The sequence below is a fragment of the Arvicanthis niloticus genome, chromosome 1 (genome assembly GCF_011762505.2).
Source record: "Arvicanthis niloticus isolate mArvNil1 chromosome 1, mArvNil1.pat.X, whole genome shotgun sequence".
NCBI lineage: Eukaryota > Metazoa > Chordata > Mammalia > Rodentia > Muridae > Arvicanthis > Arvicanthis niloticus.
Window position 1 is genome coordinate 34,960,511 of NC_047658.1, and position 11,685 is coordinate 34,972,195.

Genomic DNA, 11,685 nt, shown 5'->3' on the forward strand with positions numbered 1-11,685 from the left:
TTGAAGAACTGAGACTGGCCTCTGTAAGAGGGGTGGCTTTGTTGGAGAAATTGTCACTGTGGAGGATGGATATGAGGTCACCTATGTGCAAGCTAGGACTATTGTGGCAAACATTATCATTCTGCTGCCTGATAAGCAAGATATAGAAGTCACAGCTCCTTCTCTAGCACCATGTCTTCCTACGTGCTGCCATGATTCCTGCCATGATGATAATGGACTACACCTCTAGCCCCAGTTAAATGTTTTCATTTATAAGAGTTGTCATTCTCATGGTGTCTCTTTGTAGCAATAAAATCTTAACTACAATACAGGTACTCCTATTAAGTGAAGCAAAAGTATTTGAAAGAATACCAAACCTAGGAAGTCAAACAAAGATCATGTAGGACTCATCTCTCCAGTAGCCACACAGCTTTGAGGAAAATCTTGACTACTTGAGTTCTTTCTTCTTTTGAACTTCTCACATTGTAAGAGCATCATGATAGACAGGAACTTCACGTGCAAAGAAAAAATGTTTTAAAGTCTAACGGACATAAGGACTTTTCCTCCACGATTCTTTTGCTTAATTTACTCCTATGATACTGTTGTCACAAGTAACATCATTTTGATTAGATTTCTTTCTAGCCTCTGCTTTTGACTCCACTGATAGTCATCTCGTATGTACCAAATTACTAGGATGAGAATTTGAAATTTATCTGAAATCAGAATTGCACACTTGTGAAAAGCATCATATCTGAAAGCATAATTGCACAAATGAGGACAGGCTTGCTTCTCTTCACCTATATTGCTTTATCATGGATGCCTTCCATGAAATTCTATCAGGTTTTAAAGCCTTCCAAAAGTTCTTTACCACAGAATTATGTTTTGCTTCAATATTTTTCCTTAGGAATTCTAGCTACACTAAAATCATGACAAGTTTTGCTTTCCAGGACACAGAAGAGTTTCGTCCTCTGCTTATGCATTCTCTTATCTCTTCCAGGACACACTATTCCCTTTCTAGGCACTCATTACATGCTGGTTTATGTCCATTAAAATACAAGAACTTTCAATCTTTTAATTATTCTGCTGAACCAAGGGCCTTAACAAGGGTGCCAAATGTTCATTAAAGTCTCAAATTGGTGCATCAGAAAAAAAATGTTTCTACTAGAAAAAAGTATACACTTTAATATATGAGTAAAAAGAAGAGGCTACTCTAAAGAGAAATACTATCAGATCAACATACCATTCAGAAAAAACAGATGCAAATCTCTCCCTATTATTAGTTGAATTATCTATTTTTGTCTGTGAGATGACATTTATTAGAGAAAACCATAATTAGGATATCCTGTGACTTTCTAGAAGAAAAATGACTACTTAAAAATTTAAAATTTCACAAAATTTATTCATCCACTTTTAGAGGGAGGGACAGAGTTGGGTGGGAGAGGAACAGGAAGGAGAAAGAGAACATGATCAGATATTGGGGGTGGGGAGAAGAGGAGGACTGGGCTGAAGAACAGTCAGAGGGTATACTAGGAGTGGGATAATGACTGGACTGGAAAAATGATTAAAGTATAATAATAATAATGAAAGAAAATGATACAAAACTAAGAATAAAAATATATTATTATACGTGTAAGTAGACATTTTCTTTGAATTCTCATTTTAGAGAAACAATTATGAGTGCTTAGTAATATACTGTTCTAAGACAACAAAATATTAATGCAAGCATATATTTAAATTTAAAATTAAGCATAAATAAAATTAATCAATCTTAAAAGTCATCAGATATTTGAACTATTAAAATTGCAGATTACTGAAATCACCATTCAAATAATATAGTGAATTCTAACAAACTTACTGTGTATCAGTATCCATGTGTGTATCTGTAAACATTAATTTTAATTAATTTTAATATAAATGTATGTAGTAAATTAATACAGTTGCTGTTTTTCTTTCAGGTAATCTTTGTAACAAAAGAAGAATGTAACCCTCTGTACTATATTTTTAGATCATTTTTCCTCCATCTTCCTAAAGTAGCCTATGCTCTTGGTTCAGCTCCCTAGTGTGAGGTTCCTAATGGACCAATACGTGAATTTGTTCAGGGAGCCTTCATCCTATAATGGAGAGGGACATAGCAATTCCTGCTTAGTTGCCATGAGAACTGGAAACCAGTTAACTTCTTCCAAACCCTAAATGAAAGAGAAGGCTTTTCAAATATATTGTACATGATAAAGTTGAATTTGATTCTCCATATCCCCTATTCTCTGTGTCCCTATTTACCTGATTATCAGCTTTCTTAGTATGTCTAAGTATGACTTCAACATTTGGATCTGGTATTGTTAATCCATCCTTCCCAGTTTTCAGCAAAAGAATCTCTTCCACTTAGATCCCTAAGTTATGAAATACTTTTGTGGTTATATATGCTTTGCTGAGATGCCTCTCATGTGTGTCCCTTGACTATCACTCCTGACTCTGAATACTTATCCTTTCGAAATATTCCACAATAGGGGAAATTTTGAGGGAACAAAATTAACATAGAGCAATGGTTCTCAATCTGTGGGTTAGGACTCATTGTGGGTTAAGGAACCCTTTCAGAGGGGTCACCTAAGACCCTCAGAAAACACAGATATTTATAATACATTTCATAACAGTAGCAAAATTACAGTTTTGAAGAAGGCATGAAAATAAATTTAAGGATAGAAGTAACCACAGCCTGAGAAACTGTATGAAAAAGGGTTTCATTTTTAGGATGACTGAGAACCATTGACACTGTTTATTCTATAAACAATAGAAACATGATGATATGTGATAAATACAATTAAAATTGCTTTACTGATTCAAAAACAAAGCAAAATACTTTGATTACATTAACATACATGGCATACCTCACTAAAGTGACTGATGGAAACATGCTTATAAGCACACACAGCATACGAAGTGAAAAATTACAAGTAAAAACCATCAGACCTGATAAACAATAGTGGTAACATTTTATAGACTGAACAGGTTATATGTAAGAATATATGTGGAGGTATATGTATGCAATATCAATTACTGAAAAAGAATGCCATGAATATAAAAAAGAATGTGAATGAGTATATATAAGAATATGCTGACAAAAGAAAGGGAGAATGTTATAATTAAATCCTATTCTCCAAAATAAAAAATAAAATAGAGAAAAGATACTTGGTAGAAATATTCTTACTATGGAACTATATGTTGGTCTCTTCCTACTAATTAAAGTGCAGCAGGGGAAGAGTAAACAAATATATTATCCACAAAGCAATAACGATATACACCTGAGTGGAACATTTGAGTAAGTGAAACTTCTTGATGGTGGTAGGAATGAAATATAGGAGGGTGCTTCCATTTCTGCTCTCTGAGAGATGGACATTGGGAATCAGGTAAGAGAATGTCAGAACAAGCCTCCACCCCAAAATGAGAGGCTATTCCCAATTGATAACTGAAAATAAATGGAAATTATTTTTTTTACAATAAATTTTCATTTCACATAAAATCATACTTAAGGTCAGGCATCATCAGAAGCTGCCTACACCCCTCAGAAGCATTCAGTGTTAACTTTAGAGGTTGTCTCATGGTGCAGGATCAAGACTTTTTTATTTTAACCTTACCGATCCCTACCCTATATATTATAGTTTCTAGTACTGAGTTTTTATTGGATTGCTGTGAGTATGAATGTGTTGTGATGTTTTTGTTTTTATTTTGTTTTGTGTTTTGTCACATTCTTATGTTTCTTGGGCTTTTCCTCTGGGTATTTTTCTTCCATTTATTTATTTCTTTTATTCTATACTAAAATATTACATGAAATAAAATCATCAATAAAAAGTTCCACCCCCTAAAAGAGGGTTGCTTCTCAAAAAATATTTTAGTTTTGAGCTTTCAGGGACTCAGGATATCAAGTAAGATATGTACTTAAATAGCAAGTCTTTACATAAGAGATCCATGAATGAAGTGTGAGAAACCAGCAGGTCTCCTCACTGCTAGATATTAAAAGTTGAGATGAATACTCTCCCCTTTCTTTTAGAAAAAGGCAGAATCTTTGAAAAAATGGTGCATCTTAAAGGAGAATTAGTGGCCTCAAATACAGAAATAAATTTCCAAAACATGAAAAAGACAAAGAATGCCTTTAAGGATAAATGTAAGGAATCCCAAGACACCCCTCAGTGCCTATACTGCATTTCTATTGTCTCTGTCTCCTGTAGCTCCTAGGAGCAGTCCCCCTTCTCTACTGAGCAGCATGTAGTCAAGCCCTGGCTAGAGCCTGGGACCAGCTGAGAGCTGGACTCCAGCCAGGAGCCTGACTGGCAAAGCCCCTCTGCTCAGGGACTTATATTAGCTCTGCTTGCCTATGATTGGCTGAATGTGTGCAGAGGATGGTGTTATGACCAATCAAGAGAGATTTCTCAATCCTAGGAATGGAGATCAAAAACTGGCTGTATCTAGGGAGATTTCCGTCAATGCTGCTGTTTCATCTATCTCTCACATCTCCCTGTATGTTGCAGTAGAAGCAGAGAAATTGAAAGGAAATGGAATATAATGTAATTTAATGTAGGCTCTGGTTCCAAGGGACTACCGACAAAATCAACCAGCAGAACCTGGATGCTGAGCATGTATCTAACTGCTTGGACCTAGATCCTGACTATTAACCAGAAACGTTCCACTTTGTTACAGACCATTCTGATTCTGACTATGGGCTTCCAAGTACAATTTGGTGCTGACTCTTTGCAATCTGCCTGTCAGTTTCTCCATGTGCTTTGACTACATGCATGAGCCTTTACCCTGGATTAGACCTTTATGTCGATTAGAGTGCCATGCATATAGGTGCAACTAAAAAAAGAGGTATTTTATAAATAAAAACCTATCAATTTTTATGTATATTTTTAAAAATCTTGTGTTGTTTTGTCTGTTTGCCTCTCTCTCTCTCTCTCTCTCTCTCTCTCTCTCTCTCTCTCTCTCCTCTGTCTCTCTCTCTGTGTGTATGTGTGTGTGTGTATGTGTACATATGTGTAAACATGTAGATGTCATGTGTTCAGGGATACATGACAGCCAGAAGATAATCTCTATATTGCTTCTCTGGTGCTTTCATTTTTAATAAAATATTTTGTTCAATATAAATATGTAAATATTGTGTGTTTGTAAAAATCAAGCCTCCATACTGTAATCTAAAAATCTCTCCCTAATCATTACTATCATCATCCTAAGCCAACTTTGAGAACTCTCTCTGTTCTTAGTATATGTGTACATATTGCATGCATACTTTGTGCACAAATATGTGTGTTTGTGTGTGAATGTGCTTATGTGTGTGGATGTGTGTGCATGTGTATGTGTGCATGTGTATGTAGTTCTTGTGCGAGGAGTGAAACTGTGTGCATTCAGGTAACATAAAGTGGTCAAATCCTATTATTTTCCTGGTGACTTAGTTTCTCAAAAGACTTTATTCAATATATGTCTATCTATACATATATATGTATAACACATATATGTATATATTATATATATAGATAGATATGCATATATAATAGTTATTAAAAGCTACCTTCTATACCCTATCTAAAATTCCTCTCTTGTCTCTAGTAACAGTCTTCTATGCTACTGTGAAGAATTCTGTCTTCTCATTGTATATGTATGCATATACTTGTTTGTGCATATACATGTTTGTGTTCATTTTTGTGTTCCTATGTATATGTTATTTACTTTTTTATTTTTGAGTGTATAATTTAATTACAACATTTCTGCCTTCTCTTTCCTCCTTTAATCTCTTCCATGTAACACTATATGCTCTCCTTAAATTTATCACCATATTTTTAAACTAGTCTTTGTTTGATTTATATAAGTACACACACACACACAAACACATTCCTGAACATCTGTGCCTTTTAATTTTCTGCTGTGTTTGATCCAATGTTGCCTAAGGGTTAGATGTGGAAGAGTTTTGTACATACATCATCGGGTTTGTGCAAGCTTAAAAAAGAATACTACCACCTGCCACCTGTCTTTTTCATCCATGATGGCTATGAGAAACATCTATCAAGAGCAGGGCAAAATAACAGTAAAGATGCAGTGTTGGCCCATATATCCAGGCAATTCCAAACAGCTATTTGCTTTTTGCATGCATAAGATAATTCCACTTATGATCTTATCAACAAGAGAGATATCATGATTACTACTGAAATCTTAACTGGCTATTCAGTATTAGTAAAGTCAAGGTTATCGGAAAAGAATCATCAACCATAAATTAATTAAACATCATAGTATCTAACTACAACTTATAATTGTTTGTTTTCATATCCAGTGATAAGTTTATTCTTCTTCCCCATATCAAGAAACTTCTTTAGAAGAGATAGAGACCATGACAAAACAACAGACAAACAACAAAACCAAACATATAAAAATTTAAAAACAGTAAAAATATAAAAATCAGAATACAGAAATGTGGAACCAAGTATCCAGTTCATTGAATTACCTATTGAGCACTGCCTGTGTTGTGCATAGGTGTTCAGAAATCTATGTCATTGTTGGAGTCTTCTTAGAGCAAACATCCCTGAAAAAAACTGACTCTTCCCCATTCAGCAGACCCTGAAATTCCAATAGCAACTAAAATATGGGTGCATGTACAGGATTTCCTCCACCAGTCATGCTGATATTTTTGCTAACATGCTACAAGTCTTGTATATACAGTCTTATTGGATAAGGACTTATGTGGGGCAAGTGGACCCAGCCACTAATCAAAAGAACTGGTAAGATTGAAGAAGGTTGAAAGCAACAGTAAATCTCATAATTGAGAAGAGCAGGCAAAGGAATTAGCTCCTGGCCAGGTTTTACCTGTTCTGGAACATGTAACCATGCCACCTCACTGACCATCGCAACAGATCACATAGCATAAAAACCTAGAGTTCTTCACACTAGTGAGGTTTCTCAATAGGTCCTGAATGTCTAGCTAATGATCTCCTGTTCTTGGGCATCCCTTTCTGTAAGAGGTTTTTAAACCATGGTTCACCCTGAGTAAGACCTATGTATCCACATTCACCATAAATAAAGCAGGTTGGATAAGCAAATACTGTTTTCTACATCAAGGATCATTGCTGCTACTGAAAGGGGGTGGTGTTCATCATAAAGTGTGTGCCTAAATCTCCTGGAGAAGACCTTTTCTCTACAAGCCCCTCAGTACTCTCAGCACTAAGAACCAAACTGGATTCCACTCCAGTCACAGGCTTAGCCATCCCCTTTCTGTCTGGTGTAAAGGAGAAGCATGGACACATGGGCTACTATTATTGTCTACTTGTGGTCCCCAGTGGTGTCTCAGTACACAGAAGATTGAGAAGCACAGCATCCATCTCAGCCACCACTGTTTCTTGCTGCAGAAAATCCAGGCTTATCACCCCCTATCTTGGACCGCATTCTGCCTTCTCTAAGCAACATGCCATGCTCCAGCATCCCAGCAGTGAGGCAGACTCAGCCCAACAGACTTGTGTGCAATTCTGCTATCATATTCAACAAATGGTGTTTGTTTGATTCAAATGTGTACCAACTTTAGATCATGTGAGACAGTAATTCTTACTAAAATTCAATGACAACAACAACAACACTGATTCTCAGAAATGTCACTGTTTGCCTGGCATATTCTAGAATTGGGCATTAACAACACTATCCCTGAATTTTTATTTCTTTCATCTAGAAGTAAATATAGGTACTCATTATTAAAGTTAAGAGTGTTGCTGCCTGGGTCATATTATCCCCAGGAATATTTGATATTATAAAAAAGTAACAGGAACAACTATAGCCACTGGAAACAGAAAGTCATCAAGAATGCAGAGCTGCTTGACATAGTTCTAGCAAAGCTGACAGGATTGTTATAGTCACTGTCCTCTCTAACTTTAGGTTCTGGTTTCTGCTTATTGCATTATTGAGGATTTCTGTATTATAATTTATTTTATGACTTTTCCTGAGAAAAATATGTCTGTCTTTTAAGGAAAATCCTAAAATTAACTTTACTTGGCCAATAATTGTAAGTCTTCCTATGACATGGACATCATTAAGCACACATAAGCAGATAGCTAGATTAAGTCATTACTTCAAGAATCTTCTTAGGGTATCTGCCCCTGAGTTAACACAAACAGGATAATTGGTTCAGGACAAACAGGAGCAATTGACAAACTGGCTGCCCAGAAGTATCAGTTACAGATTCAAGTCCTCTTTTTATTGTAGACTTAGTTCTCTCTGAAAATGTAATTTAAAGATAGAGGGGTCATAAAGGGTATTCTTTTGAAAAAGTCAAGCACATTAAAACAATAGATTGACTTAAAAAATCTTTTCCTAGTTTATAGTATAGATGATGAAACATATAGTGAAAGGTGTTAGATGTTAGTATTTGTTATTCATAAAATGACTGGCTTAGATATATTTTGTTTGTCTGGATGCTTTCAAACAGCAAACATTGCCAGCCTAAAATCAGGATCTCATATATTAAAAGTATTGCTTTGAAGGTGACATTCATTAAATTCTTTATACTGGAGTTGTAGGACTAAAGATAATAAGAATTACTTTTTCTGTTTGCATTTCTACTTTTGATTGAACTTGTAACCCTAGACATGTAGTGAAAAATCAAACATATATTCTGTATCTCTTGAATAATCATTTGTTTTTGTTAACTGAATCTTGTATAAAGAAGCACTTGGTTGCCAGTCATTCAGAGCAGCAGAAATGGCCTGATTCTAATCAGAGCCACAAAAGTCCTCCCACTGATGGCAAGTCAGCTCTGAGACTCCTGTGAGAATCACACCTGGCTCTGTCCCTCCCCTCACCTACTTCTTATCTCCTCCGTGAAGTTTCCTAGTTGCAAAAACCTCTCCTCTCTTCACCAGGCTTGGAAAATCCTCTCTGAAGGTCCCCAGCAAATAACCCTTTAGATACAATTCAAGGACCAAAAAAAAAAAAAATGCCCACTTTCCTTAAACCTCACATTTTCGAGCACATCTCTGAAGTTTTCCTCTGAGACCCTCCACAACTTTCAATTTTACTTTTCTGAAATATTAGGGAATGGGGAGGTGTCTGTGCTGTTCTTGTCAGCATGATCCACCAAGGCTTAGTGGAACAAGATCAGCATAGAGGATTTTCCATTACATTCCCTATAACATGTGAGTCAAGTGTCTGTCAAACTATTTTTGTTTATTGTACTTCCCAAAGTTTGATTTTAGAACAGCTTACAATATTAAATCTGTAAAGGGAGTATTTGATGTCAATCAGCTTTATATTTTGTCTTCTCCTTACCACCATGCTAGGTTAAGGTAAACACTGCAGATAACACTGCTACAAAACTTCAAAGTAAACTTCATGATCTTACCAAAGTTCCTAAAGTATTATTATTACCTAAATCTTAGCATATGCTAGGCTATTAAAGACTTGCTCAAGTCTATCTACAAAGTGTTCATGATATTTCAGATCAGTAAAGTGGACTTCAATTATGGTAAAGGAAGAAATTATGCCAAACAGTGTAAACCTGGAAAACTATCCATAGATATTAAGATAATGGACCTCGAAAAAAAACAGCTGCCAATTTTTTGGGCCAGTGTAATCACCATATGAAGTTTAAATATAATATTTAAATGAATGTTACACTCACCCTCAGTAAAGGGGCTTCACTTTGCAGCAGAAGGAGACCATTATAATAATCTAGCAGTAAAAATGTAACTGACAGTGCTACACCCAATGCCAATTATCCCAATGATAAAAGAAAGACTTACTCAACACTGGAGACTCAGAGAAGACATGGAGGCATCAAAACAATTATGTTTCAGAGGAACAGTATCAGTATCTCTGCTGTAAAAACTCACTTTTATCTATGACAAAGGAGCTGTAGCCATAAAACTGCAAAATAAGAATACACAACAATTAGTGATAAAATGGAACCTCAAGATAAAAAGCAAAGTGGATGGTAGAAACTCAATGGTCCCACAGCTAGCTGAAGAAAGGTAGAAAAAGTAGCAAAACCTGCTATGGGGATATAAAGAGAATACATAATATACTTAATAAAAAAAGAAATTTCATCTTGAAAACAAAAACACACAGACACACACACACATACACACAAATTGGTTTTGAAATATCAAATTGTCAAACATAAAAGTAACACTAACACTAAACAGACCTAGCAGAGTAAATATATATATGTGTGTGTGTGTGTGTGTGTGTGTGTGTGTGTGTGTGTGTGGTGTGTGTGTGTGTGTATGTGTGTGTGTGTGTGTGCAAAACAGGTATATAGGAGTGTGTGGAGGAAGACAGCATATGGCTAAATAATATAATTATATGTAATTATCTTAGAATTTTAAATAGGAAAGTTTTTTAAATATAAAAAATAAACCACACCTTAACACACTTTCCTGCTATTTATCTTTTCCTAGGGAGACATGAAGAGAGGTCCTTTCATCCAGAAGAGGGATACCATAAAATTAAAATTAATTGATGTAAACTCCAGCTTGGTGACTCAGTGAGCTCACTGGGGTCACAGATGTGCTTGGGAAAAGGGGTCAACAAAGCCTCCACCCAGCGATGATAGTGATTGGAAAAAGCTACAGAACTAAAATTTCTCTGAAAGCCTTTTCAGACTAGTCAGTTTGTGCATGTCTTAACAAGTGTGAGTGAATGCAATGTCACTAGTACAGAAAATATCCTCCCAGATTCCTCAATTCACAGAATTTAGATTCACAACAGAGAAAATGCTCTAACCTAGGTTATGTAAGCAAAGACCAATGTGAAAAATGAACACCCAAAGGTTACTCTATTCACTTATTACCTTATTAACTTATTAACTTCATCTCAGGTTAAAATTAAGGCAAGAAAGAGGTAAGAGCACCATATTCTTGGTGTAATGTAAGGTCTGAAGGAAGTAACCATGAGTAATCCAGTAAACTATGCACAGTTCTGAACAATCTACTAGCAGTATTTTCTAATGTGAATTCTTCCATCACAAATATGATTCTATCATAAACCACTTAATTTTTGCATCACAATGCACAATGGCCATTAATAAAATATGACATACTAATTTCTTATCACTAAAAGTCTTATATATGTATATACTTTATCAATAAATATAATACCATGATTAAATGATGCAAAACTACAATCAAATAAAAGTTCTCTCTTTTAGATCCAACCCTGTGCAAAGATTTCCTATCAAAATGTCCACCATTTCCCCACACTGTCATGCTCATTACTGATCTCCTTTGAAGATACAGACTTTCTTTAGGACTTCTTCATGGTCCTGAAAAGAAATACACATAAAAATTACTTTTTATATACCAAATTGTCAGTCCTGAAAATATAAAAAAAGTAACACTGGACATATCTGTATTTTTTAATTCAGAAATACACACACACACACACACACACACACACAGAGAGAGAGAGAGAGAGAGAGAGAGAGAGAGAGAGAGAGAGAGAGAGAGTGAGAGAGAGAGAGAGAGAGAAAGAGAGGAAGAGAGAGAGAGAGAGAGGAAGAGAGAGAGAGAGAGAGAGACATAACTGCAATTTATGTAAAAAGAGGTCGTAGATTTGAAAGCAAAAAGGAGTATATAGGAGTGTTTGAAAGAAGAAACTGTAGGGATAAGTTGTACAATTATTTTATAATTTCAAAAAGTAAAGAGACAATTTTTTTAAAAAAAATTCTTTTTAGCTTGACAGGAATTTTGT

The 11,685-nt window shown here is 35.4% G+C and overlaps 1 long non-coding RNA gene across 11 annotated transcripts in view; it reads right to left on the reverse strand.

Annotated features, from left to right (window-relative positions):
- LOC143442527 (uncharacterized) overlaps nucleotides 1–11,366 on the reverse strand; it is a 139,743-nt gene extending 128,377 nt beyond the window's left edge. For 3 of the 11 annotated variants that reach the window (XR_013110780.1, XR_013110779.1, XR_013110774.1), the window contains exon 1: nucleotides 9,738–11,366. This is a non-coding gene — a long non-coding RNA (uncharacterized LOC143442527). The remainder of the gene's footprint in view (nucleotides 1–9,737) is intronic. The other 8 variants (XR_013110770.1, XR_013110782.1, XR_013110778.1 and 5 more) reach the window with 4 other exon arrangements.
- Nucleotides 11,367–11,685: the final 319 nt, after the last annotated feature.